Below are 22,473 nucleotides of genomic sequence, written 5' to 3'. Positions count from 1 at the left end.
GAAATTGCTTACTTTCACTGCATCAAGACCTCCCATGTAAATAGACTCTTTCGCACTATAAGGCCATCCTGCAGTATACGCAACCTACCCTACCTGCCCCAGGCCCAATCCCTGCCATGACATGACATAATTGAAACTTGCTTGGAATTTTTTTCTTGCCAGTCAAAATAATCTGTAGCTTCTGAAATAAAACCATATAGCTAGTTTGGACAATATGGCCAAATATATACACAATGCTTTATCTGCCAAAATTAGAAGTCTCTAACGCTGCTTAAAAAAAGCCCCACTCCTGATATTGCCACATAGGTAAATACTACCAGTGACAATTCATATACTGGACACCACAGTACATTTGTCTTTGCCTTACTCCTGGCAAAGTGTTTTTAATTGAACTTCCCAAAATACATTTGCCAATTAAAGACTCATTCTGTGATATTGTTTGCTGTAATATCACAGCTGTCAATATTCATGCAAATAACGTCAGCCTGCACATCTTTTGCTGGCCACGGTCGTGCAAATCCAAGGGCTGGCTCCGGCTACAAGTTCTTAGTCTCGAATCGGACCGACTCCGTTTTAGGATGTATGATGTTTCTGAATGTGCTACTGTTCTGCAAGGCCTCCACAACTACAGACTGTATTGTTGATAATCACTGTCAAGTGTGTAATGCTTGGGTTTCCGTACCCTCACTTGATTGCTGTCAACGTTTTTTACCTGTTTATTTATACTCTCGTCTCCATCTTCTCTCTCCACTTCCGGCCTCATGCCATTTTCTGAACTCGTAGTGCACTTAAATAAGTTTGTACACATTTAGCGGATTACAAAACTTTAAAGAAAGAAATAAAGATCCCCCAAATCTGTTTGTTAAATTTATTTCAAGATAGCAATGAGTTTAATGACTATGTAGAGACACAACACCTCAAAATGGTTTTGTAGTTCTGGTGTGACAGGAATAGTATTTTCTGATAGAATAGGATATATTTTGTACTTTATATGACACACGTGCCTGTGCCATAAACCTCACTCTTATATCACTGCACTCATGTTCAACCATTTTGCATTTTCTGGTGTCTTCTTTCTTTTTTCTCAAATTTGCTCTCTACTTATAGCACTGTACCTATTTCCATTATCTCCATTTCCATATTTTTCAGTATTCATGTTTACTCTTACAGCTATCACTGGAGTTTTCTTTCTTATTTACATTTTCTTTTTCCCTCTCTTTTTGTCTCACTTTCTGCTGTTCTTTTAAAGCTTTATTATGCATGTTTGCACTTTCACTCCTCATGTGTCTTTCAATAATGATCTTAGTTGCATTCTCCTGCACTTATCCAGTGTCATGTAACTGTTTTTCCAGTTCTTTTCACGCATTTCCACGTTTATTAAATTGTTCTCCCTGATTGTTCCTTTCTGCCTTCTTCATTGTTACCCAAGGCTCTTACCCCTTTCCCTAAACAAAACTCCCCTTGAGCAAACAAACAGCACCCAGAAGCCAAGCACCATGTCTTAGAATCAATTAATATAACATTACAGCTGATTAAAGATGCTGTCAGCTGACTCTGCGCAGGCATTGCGATCACACAGACAATTTTAATTAGTTATTACTTCAGCATGGTGCATTCGTTTTCGTATTATATGCAGTGGTTGAAGTGAGTAGGAACAGTCTCGAGCGGCGTTCTACTACTTTTATTTTTTACCGGTAACAGTTGCACTACTTTTTGCAACCACTCCGGAACAGTTCTTTATGAAGTTAAAGCACACTGCTCCACCTTACTACCCAATGGCAGTTACAGCTGAACTGAAAGCTGTTTCAACTCAATTTGCTGTCAGTCAGCATGGCTCCAAACCTTGAAAAAAGTGTTGCACTGTGTTCCCTTCCTGCTTACTATGTTGCCCGCTGGGGTCACAGTTCCACTACTTGTTTTTGGTATATTTCTAACACTGATTACATGTGAGTAGTGATGTCACAGATATAATGCTATATGTAAATTATGTACAGGATTGTATATGGTATATGTATAGTAACAGACTTCCAGTAATTTAAGGGTACTTACAAGAAAATATGTTGCTATTAGATTGGTGTTGTAGTTGGAGCACCTATTAATTCAGCTGAAATTTACAATTCAGTTTGTAGTGTGTGCTGTAGAAAAAGTAATTCGTATTGGGGTTACTGTTGTACGAAATCATAATGCTTCAGGTAGCCAAATATTCAAAGAGGCCTTCTATGTTCTCAGAAAGGAGTCACAAACAACGAGTTTAATCATTAAATTAAAGAAGTGCACAAGCATGCTCAAAGTACACAGATGAGTGAAAGGGCAATCTGCATTGGCAGCACAGATCCATTGCACTGAATACACTCTGCCCCAGCCCCGCTAGCTTTTCAGAGTCACAGGCCTGTCTAAGAAGAATAGCACTTTCCCTGCAGTCCTGTCCATATCTGACGGTATTGGTAGGCAGATTTACTGGCCTGCACCTTGAAGATACCCCTGCTAGTACCTGTAGTGCCTGTACTAAAAATCTCTGCCTATAAACAGTCATGCCATGACTAACGCCGACCATGAACAACACTATGGGCATCATTATAACCCAGGCGGGACGGGGTTAACGGAGCCGGTAAAGGTGCCGGTGCCGTCAATCCCGTCCCGCCTGATTACGAGGTCTCCTTGCGGGACCCGCTCTGCACGTATGGTTTCGGCAAACATGCAGAGCGGGTCCCGCGAGGGGAGGAGGGAGCAAACAACGGGCCGCTCGTAATCGGCCCGTTGTTTGCTCCCTCGCCCATTCCCATTCAGCCCTACAGGGGCTGAAATGGGAAAGGGGAAGGTCATGGTCCGGGTTTCTAGAAGGAGGAATTACCAAGCCCTCTGAACTGGGAATGGCCCGGTAATTCCTCATTCTGGGAACCCAGACCCGGACGCGATTTCGGCAGCAGCCATGCCGCCAATAGCGGCATGGCTGCCGCCGAGGTCGTAATGAGGCCCTATGTAAAGCGATCTATCGATTTCACAGCAGTGGTGTGCATGAACAGGAGAGCACATTTTCTGATCCATTGTGCAGTGTGTATGGCAGTAACACTACCCCGTATTAGAACCCTGGGCTGGTGAATACGCTTTTCCTATTGGTCAATTTGCAGGCTATAAGAAATGGTATAGCTTGTAGTTTCATTATAGTCCGCAATTTTGGCCTTTGCTGGTTTTGTAGCTGGGAAAGTCGAGCACTAACAGTGCTTCACCCCCCTCTAGTGGCCTTCTTTAAAATAACATTTGCCTACAAATACCAGGCTTTTTTTGCTTTCTCTCAATGCATGATATGATATGATTGGTTGGTTATTTATAATATATTAATATTAATACCCAGAAGATTCTTAGCACAGACCGGGGCTTGAACCTGTGTTGCTCCATGTTGTTTTCCTTCCAAGACGAGCACGTTGCCCCTCAGCAATCCTCAAGAGACATGATGACGGCTGGGGGGTCGCAGTGAAATCAGAGAGGGGCCACTTTACTTGTCCCTCACTCGCTGGGCCGGCCTTAGCAGCAGCAGCACCTTGCACATATTTTAGTACCTCTCCCTGCATGCCCATGATCAGGGTGGGGGTGTACAGGATACCCCACATTTTCTCTACCTCCCTGCTCTGGCGCCTAGCAGGGAGATAAATCACTGAAATAGGGTGTTCATGCTAATGCATAAGTGCCCTATTCCAATGCCAACCGCCTCGCTCCCGCGTCGGACCGAGGAGGTAATCATGTGAATAGGGTGCTGATCACCAGTACCCTATTGTTATTGAATAGGCCCAAGGTGGGTGCATTTAATAGGAAAAGGGCACCTGCCACGCCTTCTCCCACTACACCAGCTCGGGGGAGCCCTTGAATGACTCCCCTGAGCTGGCTTGGCAGGGGGTTAGTGGTGCCCTGGGGGGGTACGGTGCCCCGGGCGGTCACCTAGCCCGCCCTGCCCTAAGGCCGGCCCTGCTAACTCCCCCCCATTCAGTGAGCCTGAGCACACACCTCAGGCTATGCTTCCTCACTTACCTTCCCTGTGCCCCCTCCCTCATCACTGTGGACTCACTCACATGCCTCAACTATCCTTTCTCTGCTGTCCCTCACTCTTCCGTGGTCCTCGCTTGCCTTCCCTGTACTCCTGCGGTGTCCACTTTCTGTGCTCTGTCGCACACTCACCTGCTACCCCTTCCCTCTGTTGGCATGGTTCCATCCCCCCTACTGTGCCCCTTTATGAACTTAAATATTGCATGTGGAATATTTCCCCCCCAGAAAAACAAATATTTTAAAAATATATATTTTTACATAAACTTTTTGTGTTTTTGCCCATGGGTTCCAATAGCTTTATAGACCTCACCCTCGGGCCGTAACGTCGTTATGGGCCCTCAAACCTTGATAAGCTCGGTCTTCAGGACCCATAATGCCCAGTAAAGCCCTCGCTGCAGGTCTATAAAGCGATAATAATAAGTGCTCCTCACCATGGAAAATAATGTGCCTAAGTGACTGCTTAACTCACCACTCCGATTCCTCTTAGCGCCAAGTATAGAAATGTATAGTAATTCAGAAAATTGTATTTTGATTCCTTTGGAAGAGCGCATTGGCAGATGATATCCATACCAGCCAGCGCTTCTTGATGCCCCTGCTCCACGTGGCGTTAATAATGAGGCAGGTTCTCTATTTTCAGGTGGATGTTTCTGGGCATGACAGAGGAGATTTCATCAGAATTATGAAGCAATGGATGGTGTGGCAGTGGACAATACAACCAACAGGTAAAATAAGAGCAACATGGATAACACCTGCTTCCCCTGAGCTGGCCCGCAATAATAACAACAAAATGTACACCAGTGAGGTGTGTTGTACATTATGCAAAATTTGTGGAATTTCTCTTTTTTGCCAACCCTCAAAGCATTACATGTGTTTACGTGTGGACCATTGCATCGTAGCATTAACATTGACGGTCTAATGATGTCCCATGGTGGCTGTAATTCATTGAGTCCTGTTTTTATTCCTTTGCATTCTGGTACTTGCAGTCCTGCACTTCTAATGTGAATAGAGAATCGGGTATGACTATGGCTAGAATTATTCATTGACAGCCTGTCCAAAAGATACTCCAGGCAGAGGACTGTTTTGTGCTCCACTTTAAAAAGGCATAATGAGACCTCTGAATAACAGGTGTTTGAGAGAATAAGCACCCCCGCCTCCTGTATCCCAAACGGTGCATGCCAAAAACATACTGGTCGCCACAGCCACCCACAAACTGACAGGCAAGGTTATGGGTCACCAAAAACCAATTGTCACAGTCAAGTAAACATATTCCAACAAAATGGATATGATTAGTTGCCCCACAAAACTGTCACACAACCTGTGTGCAGGGCCCGGTGGCAGAGGGAGTTTTTGGTGCTGGGGATAGGGGGACCGGGGTGGTCGTTGGACAACACGGGAGCGTGCGACAGAATTCTAAATATATCACAGTCAGTCAAGGTTGGTGACTATTTTCTGGCGAGGTTCCTAAAAATCCCCCCAAGAAAGTGTGAGGGATTCCAAAATCATTAACGAAGAGTTCGGAAAGTATCTCCCCCAAAGTATCACCCCCAAGAACATTTTAAAACAATGTCATTTTTCAGCACATTGTTTGAGAAAAACGGGGTAAAAAGCCATACACTGTAACTGTAAACGGCATGATTAACGTTCAGTCATGGCTGATGAACATTTTCAGTGGAGGGGCCTAATCAGTTTACCAAATCAGTGCTAGTGACCAACCATATCGAAGGAGCCCAAAATAATTGAGAGGGTAAGGGTGACATACGCGCCTGTTCATTAGTGTTTCTAGGCGCAACAAGACAAGGGGGGGGGGGGCAGAAGGAAGACACAACAACAATCTTACTAGGCCTTGTGTCATTCAGATTGCGCAAGTGTGGGGAGGAGGGAAGTGGAAAATTGACAAGGGGTGGGGGGGTGCAGGTAACTCAAAGATTGCTGCCAAGGAGTGGCTCATAGGTGCAGAGAGACAAGGGACTGTAGGGTTGCAGATACAGATCCTTAAGTGCTAGGGGTTCCCGGAGGCAGTGCAAGGGCAACTGGACATGCAGGAGCCTGGGCCCGAGTTTCAGTGGATGGTCAGGTCACCATTGCGCGGAGCAGTCAGGGACATCAGCAAGGGAGAGGAAAAGAGAAAGCAGGAGTGAAAAAGAAGGTCTTGAGTTGCTTCCGGAACTGGAGGTGGTTCTGTTCAAGTTTGATAGAGGCAGGGAGGCTGTTCCAGAGGGAGGGCACAGCTGAGGAAAGGGATCTTCCATCCACTCTCTGCTTGGAGAAGCATCTGACCCTCAGAGTTGGAGGTAGATGAGCGGAGGGCTCGAGAAAGAAGATATTTAGGAAGAGAAAGTTGAAGGTAGTGTGAACCAAAGCCCCAGAAAGCCTTCTGGACGATGCAGAGGGTCTTGAACTTGATCCTTGCAGTCACAGGGAGCCAGTAGAGATATTTCAGAGCTGGATAGATATGATCCCTTGGCTTGAGGCCAAGGACAAGTTGTGCAGTCCAGTTCTGGATAAGTTATAAAAGTCAAAGAGTAGAGACAGGCAGATTTAGAAAGAGGCTGTTGCAATAGTCCAGCCTAGAGAGTACCAGGGCTCTGGACACAGTGGGCTTCTGGGGGAAAGTGAGAAAAGGCAGAATACCTTTGAGGAGGTGCAGCTGATAGTGTGACTTCTTAGAGACGTCAGAGATGTGAGGAGAGAAGGAGAGAGTGGAGTCCCAGATGACACCAAGATTCTTAGCCTCACAGGAAGGATTAGGAAAAGGTCCCGGGGGGGCCAGAGAGAGACAGGAAAGGAGGGAGCAGATGTCCCAATGAGGAGGATCTCAGTCTTACTAGCATTAAGGCAGAGGTCATTGGTGCCACACTATTCCTGAATTGTGGCCAGACAGACTTGAATGAAAGAAGGAGCAGAGTGGCAGGGAGCCTGAAGGAGAGCTGTGTGTCATCCACATAACACTGAAAGTTAGAGCAGAATGTAGCGATGCAGTGGGCAAGAGGTGCCAGGTAATGGTAGAAAAAAACAGGGGACAGGTTAGACCCCTGGGGAAAACCACAAGTAGAGGGAGAGAACAGAGGAAAGATGCAAGTTGGACCTAGGAGGGTCAGTCGGTGAGAAAGGATGTCAACATGACCAGTGATACCCAGGTTGTCACAGAGGCAATTGAGCCAGATGGCGTGGTTGACCATGTCGAAAGTGGAGGACAGATAGAAGAGAATGAGGACAGAAGGAAGGTTAGAGTCATAATTAGAGAACAAGTCTTCACGGCTGTTCATGAAAGCAGTTTCCCTGCTTCTGGCAGTTCTGAAGTCCGACCGGTTGGTCGTGGAGACAACCAACAGATTCAGTATGCAGATTAAACTGGGAGATGGCCAGCTTTTACAGGAGTTTGCCCAAAGGAAAGGAGTGATGGAGATCGGGCGATAGTTTGCCAGACAGTAAGAATCGGCAGAGGGCTTTTTTAGAAGGGGGTGCACAAGGGAGTGCTTGTGGGGGGAAGGGAAGCTTCCAGTGGCAAAAGAGCGATTGCAGAAATTTGCCAAGACTGGAGCAAGGGGGTAGATATGGTTCTTGATGGTTCTGGATGAACAGGGGAGAACCTGCTTTGATGAGACTTTCATAAATCAGACTCATCTAGAAACATGGTCAGGGGTGAACAGGGAAAGGAGGAGAATGAAGGAGGAGAAATGGCTAAAGAGGGCTAGGCGTGGAACTGGCAGAAGTCCAATTTATTTATTGAGATGGTATAATGAAACCAAGCAGAGAAGGTCCCAAACAAACGAACATCATATCAAAAACATTAACAGCATACATTGACACACAACCATGAACCATCATCTGAGCACCAACTGCCCAGTAAACGTTAGCCTGAGAAGGGTGGTTTGCATTCTGAGGGGTAGAGTGGCATGCTATATGCAACCAACTGAAAGGCCTCAGGCCTTGGAATAGTCAGGGGATCTCAGGCCAGTGGTCCTAGAGGCAGCACAAGCGGACATGTTAGGAGGGCTCTTTGATGCATTTTTCTAAAGCTACCTAACGCCAGAAGTAAAAATCAGAGAAGTCGAATACTCCTTGGGAATGATTTTGCTTCAAAACTAAGCAACTACCAGTTCAGGTCAAACATGGCTATCAATTCGTTTTTGTTACATATGCATTGGGGTTTTCAAAAAATGTTCTAACATCTAATTATTGTTTTTTATATTAACGTTTAAACACATTATTTTTTTTTATATAACATTGATTGTATATTACAGATTGAGGTATTTATTGTTTTTTTCATTTTGTCAGTGAAACATGTTTAGGCAAAGTAGAGTCATTCTCTATTCTCTAGCAAATATACTATTTGGCCAAACATCCCTAATAGATTCCCTAGCCTTAGGGCCACAGATCTCTGCTTGCATGCTACGCAGATAAAACTCTCCTCCCCAGACCTATGTTGTGTTTATCAATGCTCCTTCACATATGTAATTCCTGTCTGGCTTCCTGTCTAATAGTACTCAAACTCTGCCCAGTGACCCTTGAATAGTCGTAGGTCACTCATCATACACAAGTCGATCAACAGTGGTGAGGGAGTCTTGGCTGTATAAAAACCTCCCCTCTACTTCACTTTTATCGGACACTCGCCTCCCCGAATCCAGTGCTTCATTTGTGGGGGTGTTTGCTCAGCCCTGGCACTTATTTCTGAGCCCCGGCACTTATGGTCTCAGACTCACTTTAATTATGAAGTGATGATAGTCAGGGCATCCATAAACCATAATGAGCAGGTGCGAGAGCTGCAGTGTAACCCCAAATTTATTGACAATGGGGATCAGCTATGCGTGGTGGCAGCTGTGGTGCCCATCGTCTGTATCACAGGAGTGCTAGAAAATATATGGGCCCTGGCACTTTTGTTTTTTTTACAAGGTAAGCACTGCCCGTATCCCCTTTTTCTTACTGAAAGGAGGTACGGGGTGCTGCCTGCAGCTCGCTGCTCAGAGCCTCTCTGCACTTTTTATTTTATTGTGAGGTTGCCCAAACATGCTAGGAATAGAAGAAAACACGTATTTGTTTACCAGCATGGGTGCCCACCTATGTAATATGCCATAATGTATTAAACAGTTTAAATTCAGTTTTACTAATGTCAGTGTCTAGTCATTTTTTTCAGTCACATTTTGGAATTTATAACACAGGGATAGGGTATTTTCCCTTTGCAAGGTTAATCAACTGGTCGGTATTGCAAGAGATTTCCCTATATAATAACAGTAAATGCAGAATGACATGCAACATGAACCCCCAGGAACCCAACTTCAAAAGAGTGTGTTTTATTTATATGCAATTCTATTCAATCCAGACAAAGAACATAAACAAGCTACAGGGCTAGACAAATAATGACACCAGTTATGTAAGCAATCTGACTCCCATTTCATTGCATCACAGTTGTACCATTCATTCATTCACAATCAAATCACATTTGTCCATTTTCAATCATGTGCAAAAAATCAAAGCAATGGTGGGGAGTTTGAATGGCGGCAACTGCTTCCGGGATTGGTATGTTACAGGGCCAGCGGTAACAGCCCTATAGTTATGGTTTAGGAACACAACTCATAGAAAGAGCACTTTTTGGGCAGCTTATAACTTTGCCCCTCCCACCCCTCAATGAATCCTCAGCAAACTTTTCAAAACAATTATATGGCCCCATCACAACGATTTTACCGAGGTTTGGTGTTGTTCGTCCAGGGGGAGCAAAGTTATAGGGGGCTCTCACAATGTATGGAAATCCTCATAGACACAATGGTAAAATAATGTTTCTCGCGCCTGCAGCCCAAACTGGCGCTAGGAGCGGTGGCTTAGTCCAGAAAGCGTGCTTTTCTATATTCGGTGTAAATACGTCCAGTAGTTGTTTTTTTTAAATGGCAAAAATAGGTAAAAGAAACATTTGTGATCTCTGGGTCCGGCCTGCAGACTCACTTCCTGATTCTGGGTCTGTAGAAGCCTCTGGACCAATCAGGTGAGCGGCTCGATGTCTGTGGACTTCAGAAATGCACGTAGTGTGAGGTGCATTAGATTTTTTTAAGCGGTCGACATGTTGGATCCGCGGACAGACACCGGTGTCCGCGGATAGCAGAGTGAGGAGAAAGTGTGGAAAATGCATTTGGGTTATTTGGTGGCCAAAAGAGGAAATGGAAAGGGTGGGTTAGTGGAAAAAAGTTCAAAAACTCAGAATGTTGATTTGGGTTTGGATAAAATGTGGAAACTCGGTGAACAGACAAATTGTAACACCAGTAATGTAATTTACTTAATCAAATGTCCTTGCCGGAAGATCTATATAGGCAAGACTAACAGAAAATGTAAAACAAGGATGATTGAGCACAAAAGTTGTATAAAAAACAAAGTAGAACAGACCCCCCTTGTGAAACATTTTTTGGAAAAGAAACATGGTTGTTCTATATGTAGATGATCCATGAGATAACAGCTACACTATATAATGAAACATTGATTATCCCCTAAGGCTGAATGCCTTTTTCAACCAACCTCTTTGAGTCTCTGGGGACGTTTAAAATACAATTATTGATTACATATAGTACTGCCAGTGAGGTGATCCTTCATATAATATAGGCTGCAACCCATACTAAGTAGCAAACCTGAAGGCCTTCACCCTTTGGCGTCCTGGGAAGGCTGATATGGAATTAAGGCCATTATGAATATTGTGTGTGAATAGGAACACAGGATTCTCCGGCATCTAACATCATATGCAATTTAATAAAATTAAGCAGGCTTTTTATAAAGCATCTAGACACTTGGAAAAATATGTGCCCTACTCCGATGTCCCACATGTTTTAATACACTTGGGACTACAGTTCCCAGGGTACCAAAATAGGAGCATTATTTTGCCGTTGCACCATACGTTTTCCGACGTTTTTTACGGATACGCGATGACATCATGACGCATATGCGATGACGTCACGACGCGATCACGCAGTGACGTCATGAAAAGTGCTGGTTTTACGATCGCTGCATTTTCTTGCTGGATAACAGAAGGAGTTCCATTCTAAGAAAGTTTGGCGTACTACTAAAGGAAGGCCCATGTGAGTATTCAGAGGCCATCTTTTAAAATAGGGGCCATAAGACAGAGTGAATACTTATTCAATTATTTAACCTAGAGGTGGGGGCTCTTTTTGTCTTTTTGTATCAGGCTGGATAGACCCTAAGAAGAGTGGTTCTGCCTGTACTGCACATTATTTCACTGGGAGGATCAGAAGAATAGAGTGGAGAAAAGCATTAGCATACGTAAGTAAGTGGGGTCCTGTAGATCCACGTTAGGATTGGGGGACCTCTACATACCTTCGTAGCTGACAAATGTTTTGGCTTGTTTGTTTGTTTCATTTGCAGATAACAACAAACATCACTCCTGAATTATTTTGAGTGTCTTAGACCAGTAACTCCCAGTAGGTGTCTTACAAAAAGCAGACAATTGAAGACCCAGCCAATGTTGGGTAAGACTTCTCCCTTTCTCATGTTTTTAATTAAGTGAATTAGGGGGGCATTTTAGACATTAGAAACATCTAAGTCTGATTATCTATTATGCCCTAGGTTGGGAGCTAGAGGAAAACAGAGGCAAGAATTTCGCAATCAATTGGAACCTGCCAATTATAAACAATTTTAAGGTTTAAGAGACTCTGGGACAATTATTCCACGAGACAGAGAGGTATGTGATTAAAAATATACTTTGCACCCTTGGGGGCTAGGGTTATTAAATGTTTAAATTAAAATGACCTATATAGAGAGATTCAGTATTAATTAGTCCCTTTTTTGCAGGGTATCCCCTCAATGTTAGAAGCTCTTTTGAATATAATCGACACAAGACATTTTATACCCCTGAAGAATGTCCTACATTCTGCGTGTATAAGGGACAGAAACTTGTGCAAGTTGGGAACCTATTGAATATATCAAAGAATATGAAACAGCCAGATTTCTCTGTGGCTTAAGGATCTGAGTGTCAATTATTGACACTGTTTTTAACCTTAGAAAAATCATCCTATTAGGACCCACTTATACAGATGTACTTGTGTTGCTTTTTTACTTTTGTATTTGTTTTATGTGATATGATCATGTTTTATGATTGTTTTTATTAAGAATGTTCACTACATGTGGGTATAAAATGTAAGCATATGATGAAATAATATGGTATGTTATTGTTTGCAAGTTAGGATATCCATTTAGATAGGCACTTTTGAGTTGTTAAACTTCTTTTTGTATAATACAAGTACTTCTCCATAGAGTAAGAAGCTCTGAACCCCCTACTATGGATTAAGCCGATTTGAGAATAGTATTACATTCAAACCAATCACTTCTTTTTTTGGCATATGCAGTGGCCTCAAGTGGTTGTGGCATAGATTATGCCCACTGTTGTGAAGGTTTTGTTGCCAAGAGATACTTGGCTGTGTGTGAAGCTAGTAAGCTTACAGTTGTTTTTGGTACCATCTGCATTCTACCTCAGGGGCATTACTATCACACATTGGCCATGTGAGTTTATTGTAGGTTGGAGCCATTGACAGAATTACAACAAGTGCATAATATGCTATTGTTTGCGTTCTGCAGAAGCTGGTGAAATGGAATGGATTCAGTTTTGTTATGAATACATGCACACATCATTCATTATGAATGTGCTCTTGTGAAACATGGTTGCAGAGAGTGCATGCAGGTTTCCACATGTATGAAATCTGGAAGATTTTATTTATAGTAATGTTTTTGGTTCCCAGTACATGTAGTAAGGACATTAGGAACTTTTGTGGATCATCCAGTGTGTTAATGGTGAATTTTACCATTCCTTTACAGTAGTCCAATTCTTGGCTTGTAACTGACATAGTGTATGTGCTATCAGGATTATTTGTGGCATTTCTATGAAGGAGGAGCATTTGCAAACACAACTGGTCTGAACCGTTTAAGTAAATGTTGTGAACAATTGGTGGCAATTGGAAGAGAAGATGGATTGCTACATTTGCATAGCAATTGACTTCAGTTGTGTTGCTGAATTTAAATGGACCAGAGAGTTGTGTCTCTGCATCCTTTGATGGGCCTGCAGTTGTTTTTTGAGAAGAGGCATTTGTCTCTTTGTCTTCTGATGGACATGCATTTGATTTTGTTCTATACAATTTTGTAGTTGTAATTTTTGATGGGGCAGCAGTTGTTCTTTGTTTCTTTAGTGGTATTGTTGGGAGATCTGTTATAGGTTCTGTTTGTATTCATTTCCTTTTTAAATGTTTTCCTTTTTGGGGTACAGGGTACATATTTAGATGGGGGTGTACAGTAAACATAGCCTGTTGTATTCTATTTTGCAAGGAATGTCACTGCTAACTTTGTTTTCATCAAATTTAACTAGGAATAGACAATTGAGTGTACACCGTCACGAAAGTGCTACGTAACTCATACCTACTTTAAAGACTCTGCTGCCAATGTCAATCAATGTGCGATCTAGGGTTAGACCTTGCTATTTGTGAATAGTGATAGCATATGCAAGAGATAGAGAAACTGTTCTCTGCATATTCACATGTTTTTGAAAAGAAGGTAATGCGCTATAGTGAGCCTATTTATTTTACTTCTGCAAGTTTATCAAAGTGGATGTTGACAAACTGAATGTTGTTGTCATGTGGATATGTTTGGAAGCCAACAACTGTACCAATGTTTTGAAAATAGGTGGACCTGTCACTGGTGTTAACTGGAGGAGGTCTCCGAAAACACTAACATGTTATCCTCCAAACAGTTCTTTGTGGTTGTCTGTTAGGATCTCTTGCGTTCAAAGATGAATTAAAGCCAACATGAGGTTGGAAACCATGCTTACGTCATCTATCAGGAGCACTTTCATTTGTTTCAGAATTCTGTGTACTTCTATAGCAGCTTCTGCTGATGATTTGTAGTATTCTAATCTGTTTTGGTGTGAGCTGTAAAGTTACACCTCCTATGTTGCAGGACTCTAATCCTCTGGGGGCTGTTACAACAGATGAAAGGATCTTTGTTAAGTCTTGTAGAAATGTGCTGATTATTTTAATTAATAATGATTTGCCAGGACCAGCTTCAACACTTCCATACAGGAGCAGAGGTTTATACTTTTTACAGCTACAAGTATTAGTGTCATGTTTAAAACCATGTTCAATGTCTTCAGTGACTTCTAGATAAATGGTGAGTTGTTCATCATTTATCTGTGATTTGAGCACTGACACATCTTCTTCAGATTGTGGTTCATGGCTTCCTGTAAGGGAAAGTTGGCTGCCCTCAGGAGTGTTGTTATCTAGTAGAGCTTCAATTTTATCCTCTTGTTGGCATTCATTGTCCAACCTTTCTTAGTATTTTTAAAATTGACAATTGTTATACTGCTTTCATTTGCTTTGAAGGCAGCTTCAAATGAGTCATGGTCCCCTATTCATTTTTCTTGTTTTTTTCCAAGGTTTAGAGAGTTGCAGTAGGTCCATGTCATAAAGTTCACTATGTTGTAGAGATTTAAATTATAACTTTATATGATTAACTAGGTTGGGTTTGGTAAGTTTCACTAGGCTTCCTTCACAAGTCGGGACTGAATATTTGCCAGTTGTCTCATCTGGTGTGACATTGTTTTTGTAGGAGAAGTTTTGGGCTATGTCATACAGGCACATCTTTTCTAAAGCACTACTTCTGTCTGGGTAGCATGTATCAATGAATTTGTTTATTTTTTTAGTACTCTTTTTCTGGATGAAGATGGACCAAGGTTTAGCCAGACAATGTGTTCAGATATGCCATATAAGGTTGTACCCATTAAACAGTCTGAATCTTTGTAGCACCTGCATTCTTAAAGGTAGAACATTTTCATTCCAAAGCTGTATTTTGTGTGATAGTGTTTTGTCAGATGATATGTCATCCCAGATGTCCTTTAGCTCTGTTTTCTCAGCCTTGTGTCTTGCAACTGCAGTGGAATTGTCTGCAATTCATTGTCTGTCTATATTTGCATTCCACAACAGGGCAAGGATAGCATTGCAATCATTGATGTACTTAGATGCTTCATCCCTTTTTAATGTTGCATGTGTTTTTAGGGGATTTATGTGCCTGTTACACTGACTAACAGAAGACATCAAGCTAGTTACTTGTCCTTTTTTGCAAACTGGTCTGGGGAAGCCAAAGCGACATTTGGTATAGTTTTTGCCTTTGTTTTTATATCTACATCAGCAGTATTTGCCACACATATGTGTTTGGAAGCGTAGGATTTGTATACACAGGTCACTGTGTGGTTTCTGAAAGGATGGTGCAGGTCAAATATTTTTCAATAAACTTTCAACAGTGGCATCACTGTCATGGCAAGTTATCCAATGTCTATACTGCATAACTTAAAGTAACCAACCATGTGGGTGGGCCTAGGTTCCTTAGCATACAACATACATCAGCGTGATGTTGGAACCAGTATTCTTTTGTACCAGACATGTTTGCCAAGAGACTTGTGATAATTGACTGCAAAATGTCATCTTTGTCTTTTATCCTTTGAAGCAGTTGGGTAACGGACATGTTTAAAAAATTGGAGCTTGTTTTTTAATGTGTGTGCAACTCCATACCACAGAGTTGCTAGTTCACTTGCGAACAGAAGGTGGAAAATGTATTTTACATTTTGTCTGAATATGGGGTCTTCAGCAAACATTTCTGATGCAGTAATTTGTATGGCTCTTTCATCATATCTTCCTCCTTTTCCAGTAGGAAAGAGTAGAAGAAAAGAACGTGCTTCTCCACTTTTCTCCCATATGCTCATTGGATATCCTTTGGCTTGATACATTTCATATATTTTGAATGCATCTTCTAGGATGTCTTTGGAGTATAGTGGGTAAATTGTATACTGGTCTAAAATCTTGGGTGCATTTACAGGATCTACACTTTCAAATTGGCCCGTTGGTGGTGAATCTTGAATTAGTTCGGTGGTTTCTCTTAGGCTTTCCTCTGTTTATATCTTTGTAGTATTGATTGTCTTCTTTGAGTTATTGCAGGACTTGTCTAACTTTGTGTAAGTCAACTAGCTGTTGCCAAATTTGTTTGTCTTTTGTTGGTACACCATTAACTATTTCAATCAATGATTGAGCTATTGGCTGTTGTACTCCTAGAGTTCCCACATTTCCTTTAAGATCTAATGGCTAATACACTACTTTGCGACAAATGCCTTTTAGTAATTCAGGTGGAGGCAATTTGGCTGTTTTTGGTTGAAGTATTATAGATTGAAATTGGTGTACTGTTTGGATTACAATGCTCTCATACAAGTTAAGGTGTTGGAGAGCTTGTGGAAGTGGGAAGATTTCTACATTGTAATAGCTTGTGATGGCATTTGGTGGTCATTGTCAAGCTTTGTATTGCAATAGGGGTCAGTTATTTTGTATTTATTTTATGTTGCTATATATAAATCTAATTTGAACCATTGGGATTCATTTTTTTTTTCATTTTATTTTCTTGGTATTTTATAACATGCCTAATACTGTACCTGAGCTTGGTTTCTAAGTACGCACCCAGAATTCAAACCTCTATTGCTCTGCATGGCCTTGCTTCCCAGACCAGTGCGTTGTCCCTGTGCTATCCTCCGTTCACTATTGTCCTCTATTTAGTAGGCCATATCTATTTGTGTTTTTATAATTTATAAAATGTTCTACGACAACAGACACATACTTAGTCTGGTATGTATTACAGCAGATGTGTTTTGAAACTTAGCTTTTCTTTTTTTGCATGTGGTTGTTAGGAGGTTGGAGTTTGTGAGGCTTTCACTAATGTTTTCTGAACTTACTGAATTTTATAAGTAAACTTCGGTTCCAAAATATTTACTTTGGATGTGCTCTATTTCTCGAAGGAGTTCTCTGGCTGTTACATGTAGGAGAATGTTAATTAAATCTTGGAGTTTTAGAGCAGGACTTTTTGCATAGACAGTCTATGCACAAGATTCATTATGTATTGCGGAATGGTGTATTGCTAACATTTTGATGTGGTGGAAGGTACTTTTTAAGGCAGTTCCTGAAATGCAGGCTAATGAATGTCCTTGTAATCAAGTGTGGCTGTGCACTGGGCAGGGGTCTATGGTTTGTAAAGTTTTGATTCTACTTGTGTCTTTTGGTTTCACATGGTTATGGAGGAATTGCTGTAAAGATTTAAAGGATTGTTGGCGTACGTTATATACTGAGCTGCATGTCCATTTGTACACTGGATGGTTTGTTTGGGTGAAAGGAATATTTGGTCGAAAGTTTGTTGGGGAAGTTTTGTCTGTAAGGGTTTCTTTTGCCATAATGGTGTCTGCTACCATTTCATACTCTCAGCCATTACTGTCTATGGCACTTGGTTTTTTGTGTTCTTGTTTATATGACTCTTCATTGAAATATGATTCTGTGCTACTTGGTGAATCTATTCACCTTCACAGAAGTTTTAAAACACATCTATATTGATTTTTCAAATGTTTAGAAGTACCTTTTGTAATTTATCGATTAATTCAGTTAGTGGCATTGTTCGATTTAAAATCAATATAAACAACTTTCTCTTCAGTAGAAATGTGCTGCCAATAGTTTTGAGGATTCGTGTTCTGCCGTAGTTTTTAAGGGTAGATTGTGACTTTTTAGCTGTCTTCATAAGATTGTGAATAACAGTGGAATTCCTTTGTAAAATTAGATTTTTGGAATGCTGGACTGTGGCTACGTTAATATTGGTAGATATAGTGTTAGGTTCATTAATATGTCTGCTTTTGTTTGTACATGTTTTGGTAAACAACAAGACTTGATAAGCACTTATAGATTGGAATGGGTCATGTTGGCCAGTATGCATGTACTGCCAACAAATTAAACTTCCACACACCAAGTGCCATTTAAAAATATTGTACACATCTTTTCAATCTTCTTTTCCTTTCTTTCAGAGAAATGTTACACACGGTACTGCTAGAAATGCACATATGCATTTTTTTACTTTCATAAAAATGTTCCTGAAAAGAAAATGTTTTAAACGCACAGCATTGTAAGTAACTGCCACTTGATGCGAGCCGGTCCTGAATGCTGCAATAAATGGCATTTGCTAGACTGGTTAACACAGAGAATATGCTTATTGACAAGCATATTGCAGGGTAAGAGGCAGCAACCCTGTATATATACATTTGTAAAAGAGTTGAACAAATGACTTTGAAAAATATAAGTATACATGTACTGTGTCTTATAAGATGCAGATGTTAGATGTTGAATCTTCAAATAGAAATCTTGGAGAGTTTTACAGTAGTTTTTGATGCAGGTGGCTGTAAGTAACAGGAGACATGTGCTCTGAGAGTTAGAGTTTACATCTGAAGTGTTGAACTGAGATGACCGGGTTACATGTAGATTTTTTGGATGTGTTTGATGGATGGATGTGTGACTGCTGAAAGCAGCCAATGAGGGAGTGTTACAAACATAAAAGTAAAAAAGGTAAAAGGGGTGCGCTGTGCTATGGTGTCTGTGGACACCGCAGTATTACGCAGACACTGCACATGGAATCTCGGTTGTTTAAGAATGCCTGGCATGGAAAGAGGACAGCAGAGACCGCAAACAGTTGTGGATGTCTGCGGACATTTGGGGATCCGCCAATCAGGTATCCTGGGTGTGGTGTGCAGGAAGACTGGGTAGGAAGAGTTATCTTTGTTGTGTGCATTGAAGATGGCTATGACTATGGTTTCGAGGAAGCCAAGTGTCTGGATTGTGGGTGCTTATTGGGTCCATTGGCTGAAGGTGTATTCTGAGAAGTGTGTATTGTCTGAGAAACCTGGATTAGATGAATTTCAAGTTTCATGGTATGGAGTTCGAGAAATGAAGTGGGCGGAATTCCTCTTTTTTTGTTAGAATATGGTTAACTTGAAGCATCTGCACATCATTGTAGTTCACTGTGGAGGCAACAGTTTGGGCTATATTACCGGAATCGCATTATAGTTTGCCATGAAGGATACATTTGGAAAGTTGATGGAACTGTTTCCTCATTCGAAAAAGAATAATTCTCGGATAGCTCAGAGACAAATGTGGATGCGTTCAAATGTATCTAGTCCACAAATTGAGAAAGCAAGGCTCAATATGAACAAAGTTTAATGCGCTTTTTTGCAGGATGTTGGCATGATATCTTTTCATAATGAAAATTTCCAATTTTATATCGTCAACATTTTTCAAAGAGATGGAGTGCATCTGATTGATCTGGACCATCAGATTTTTTTTTAAAACATTCACAATGCATTGATGCAGTTTCTGTGAACATATAAAATATGGATTCAAGTATTCTTTAGTAGTTGAAATATACAAAAAGGAAAACCAGAAAAAACAAATTAGATGCACTTTTTGTGAAAGTTAAAAAAAATAATTAAGTTTAGTAGAACATTTTATTATTTAGTACATAAAACCAAATAATCAAAAAAATATATAAAAGCCAGAAAGAGAAAAAATTATTCTTTTTAGAGCCACCATTTTTAATGAAAAACAATTTAAATATTTGTATTCCCGCCACCGCAGGCCTGGAATTTTCCAGGTGTCTGCAGACTACCGCACTGTCCGTGAACTATGTAGGCTGCAATGGGTCCTTTGATTTTTTTAAAGTTCTATTTTTTAACTGTGAGAGGTGGCCCCTAAAGGAACCGTTTATTTTGTATTTTGTGATTTTGTATATTTTCTGGCCTTTTTTCTTACAGGATAGGCAAGGTAAAGTGGGAGGGAGAGAAGGGGCACCAACTACAGAGACGGAGGGGCAGGAGGAAAAGGGAAGAAGTGGGATGGGCCTTAAATTTAAGGTAAGTCACAGTGTTTCTCATGCTCCTTGACCGCAGTCTTGAAAGAAAGCACTTCAAAATTGCTCCTCCCCCATGCAGATTGGTGTGTCGCAGTATGGTACTGTGACCTTTGAAAGGTTCCTTTGAGGAAAGGGTTGCTCTGCTGCGTTTCAATTCTGTGTGCTTCTGACACACCAGTCTGCCTTCCTAAGAAGACTCCTCTGACTGTTGCTTGGTAGGGTGAGCTCAACTGAGGGTCAGGGAGTTCTGTGGGAGTATTGTTCCTTGGATGGCTCAGCAGCTGGGAACCTAATTGTGTGAAGGAATTGCCATTGCTTAGTGCTGTGCTTCCTACTGCGTATGTTACTTAATGGAGGTTATAAATGCAGAGTATGTCACCTGTGATGTCATCCATGTGCTCATGGGCTGCGCTTCGGTGGTGGGCTCTCAGAGTTAAGGTGGCGTACCTTTCAACACTTGCTGAATTTCAAAGGTTCAGTTGCATGAAGCCATCACCTTAACTTCACCTCAACTAAAATGTTTTCACAGAAATGAATAGCTTAGATGTTTTGCACTGAATAGGTTGAAGAACTCATTCATGTTGGACACAGAATTGTTGTATGTCACTTGTCATTCTATATATTGCCTTTTATTACGACTGTTATTCTTTGATAACCCGTTTTGATTGTAATTAACATATTTGTATTTGTTGTCAGAAATGTTGCTACAAGATTTTTTCGAATAAAACCAAATTAAATACATTTCAAGGATTTTGTTGATTTAAGCAATCACCTTAATATGACCTCAATTAAAATGCTTTCACTGAATTTCATGGGTTTTGCTAGGTTGAACAGTTTCAACTTAAGTATCTCTTAAGTAGCACTTTTTTCACAGACTGTCCATAATTCTGCACCACAAACAGTTGAACGCCAGTTGGAATGGCTTCTGACATGCTTCCTTTCCAGTGGTTGCCAAGGCGAGGTTGTATGCCTGGATATAGAATCAGTACACATATATGTAGACATACACAAAACCAAGTGATTTAGAAGAATGTATTTCGGTTATGGAAGCCTATTAATGAAAATATAAGATTCAGTACCACGCACATCTTACAGACACAAATGATGAAACAAACTTGATGGTTGGGTGAACGACAGATAGAGTTCCAATGACCAGGTCATTCCATTGAGTGTGAACACAAGATCGTTGTTTTTGTCCTGATGAAGGACACTTTGTGAATCAAGAGAGACATATGACTACATCCCAAAATATGACCGAAACATAGAGTGTCAACCTGTTTATCTTTTGGAAAAGAGGATTGATGTTTTGACATCAGGAAGGGACACAGCATTATTTACTTTCATGAATGTCTGGGCACATTAGAGAAAATCTTAAATAACAAAGGTGCTGAACACCTTGAGATCTATATAATGTGATGTAATTGGGAGTGCCTTTCCACTAAAATCTGGTGATTTGACGCATTGTGTTCTTTTATACACACACTAAACTCACGGTAACACATAAACATTTTTATTAGTGTGATCTGGTCATTTATATATGATTTTACTACTTTTTATATTGTAATAAATTTTGCATACAATTTTGTGAAAAGTGTCTTAATATATTGTGAATAAATGCCAAAAAACTGAGAACAATTCTTTGAGGGCTCTGTTTCCTTTATTTAATTGCACGTGTATGTCTTTTGTACAGGACCTTACTTGAAGAGGCTATGCCCCTTTAGATATGAGTGCTGTGCATTATATATACATATATACTAGCTATGTTATGTTGTATGGCATACTTATAAACCACAATTGCTAGAGCACCTAACCTACTCCAGAAGATGCTATATAGTTTTGTGTTTGAACACCCATTTGAATATTTGTCCCAAATCAGTTAATGTTTTGCCCATCTTAAATCATAGTTTCTCCAAGTTTGAGGATAGCCAAATTCCTCTGTGATATATTTTGACTGATGGACAAAGAGGCTCTTTCCATTTCTCAACGACTTGGCTATTAGCATACTTCACTGGTCTGAGTAATCAAAGGGAGTTTGCTTTGCTGAGACCCTCAGACATGTGTTCCAAAAGGTTAAAGAAAAGTGTATATGAATCCCTAGGCTAAAGGACTGGGGGGAGGACCACCCTCAGAATTGGGTCCCTCATGCATTTCTCTCCCAGCAGGGCTTTGTCAAGGTGATTAATGTAAGTCATGCTGAGGAGAATTGACAGGTAGTTAAACTGTAATCTTGAACCAAGTGTCAAATGTATTAAATCATCAAAAGACCTCACCCCAAAAGTGCACCATCTTTTCGGGGGAAATTGGACTGGAAGGTAGCTGGTTGTTCTTTCTATCGCTATCATACATTTGAGTCCACCAAGCCGAGTATGTTCTTCATCACTGATGTCCAGTAGAGTCTGTGCAAGGCATGCTGTTACACCCTTCTCATTCTTAAAGCCCCTGAGGATGCCTCTACATTTTCCAGAATAGGTTTATTTCTGTTCATGGCTAGATCTCCATGCCAATGTGCAAACTGTGACTCTCAAATTCTAACAACAAGGACCTAGAGCTGGCCATACACGTAAATACTGTACTAACTATAGTGTTGGTCAATGATTTGTTTCTGCAGTGCTGCTATGTCAGTGCCTAATTCCTCATAGAATCCTATCCCCCACTCTCTCTACCAGGGCAGGCATAGGTGTAGGAGTGTCAATTTGTGGATAT

At 41.0% G+C, this 22,473-nt stretch overlaps 1 pseudogene; it reads left to right on the top strand.

Moving 5' to 3' along the window:
* The window catches only part of LOC138452628 (leucine-rich repeat-containing protein 4B pseudogene), an 889,435-nt pseudogene that overhangs the window by 568,800 nt on the left and 298,162 nt on the right, over positions 1 to 22,473 (top strand).

The sequence above is a fragment of the Ambystoma mexicanum genome, chromosome 1p, assembly GCF_040938575.1.
Source record: "Ambystoma mexicanum isolate Mex_15411 chromosome 1p, UKY_AmexF1_1, whole genome shotgun sequence".
In the NCBI taxonomy this organism is placed as follows: domain Eukaryota; kingdom Metazoa; phylum Chordata; class Amphibia; order Caudata; family Ambystomatidae; genus Ambystoma; species Ambystoma mexicanum.
Note: the sequence above shows the minus strand (reverse complement) of the source record. Positions and strands in the feature narration are given on the sequence as shown.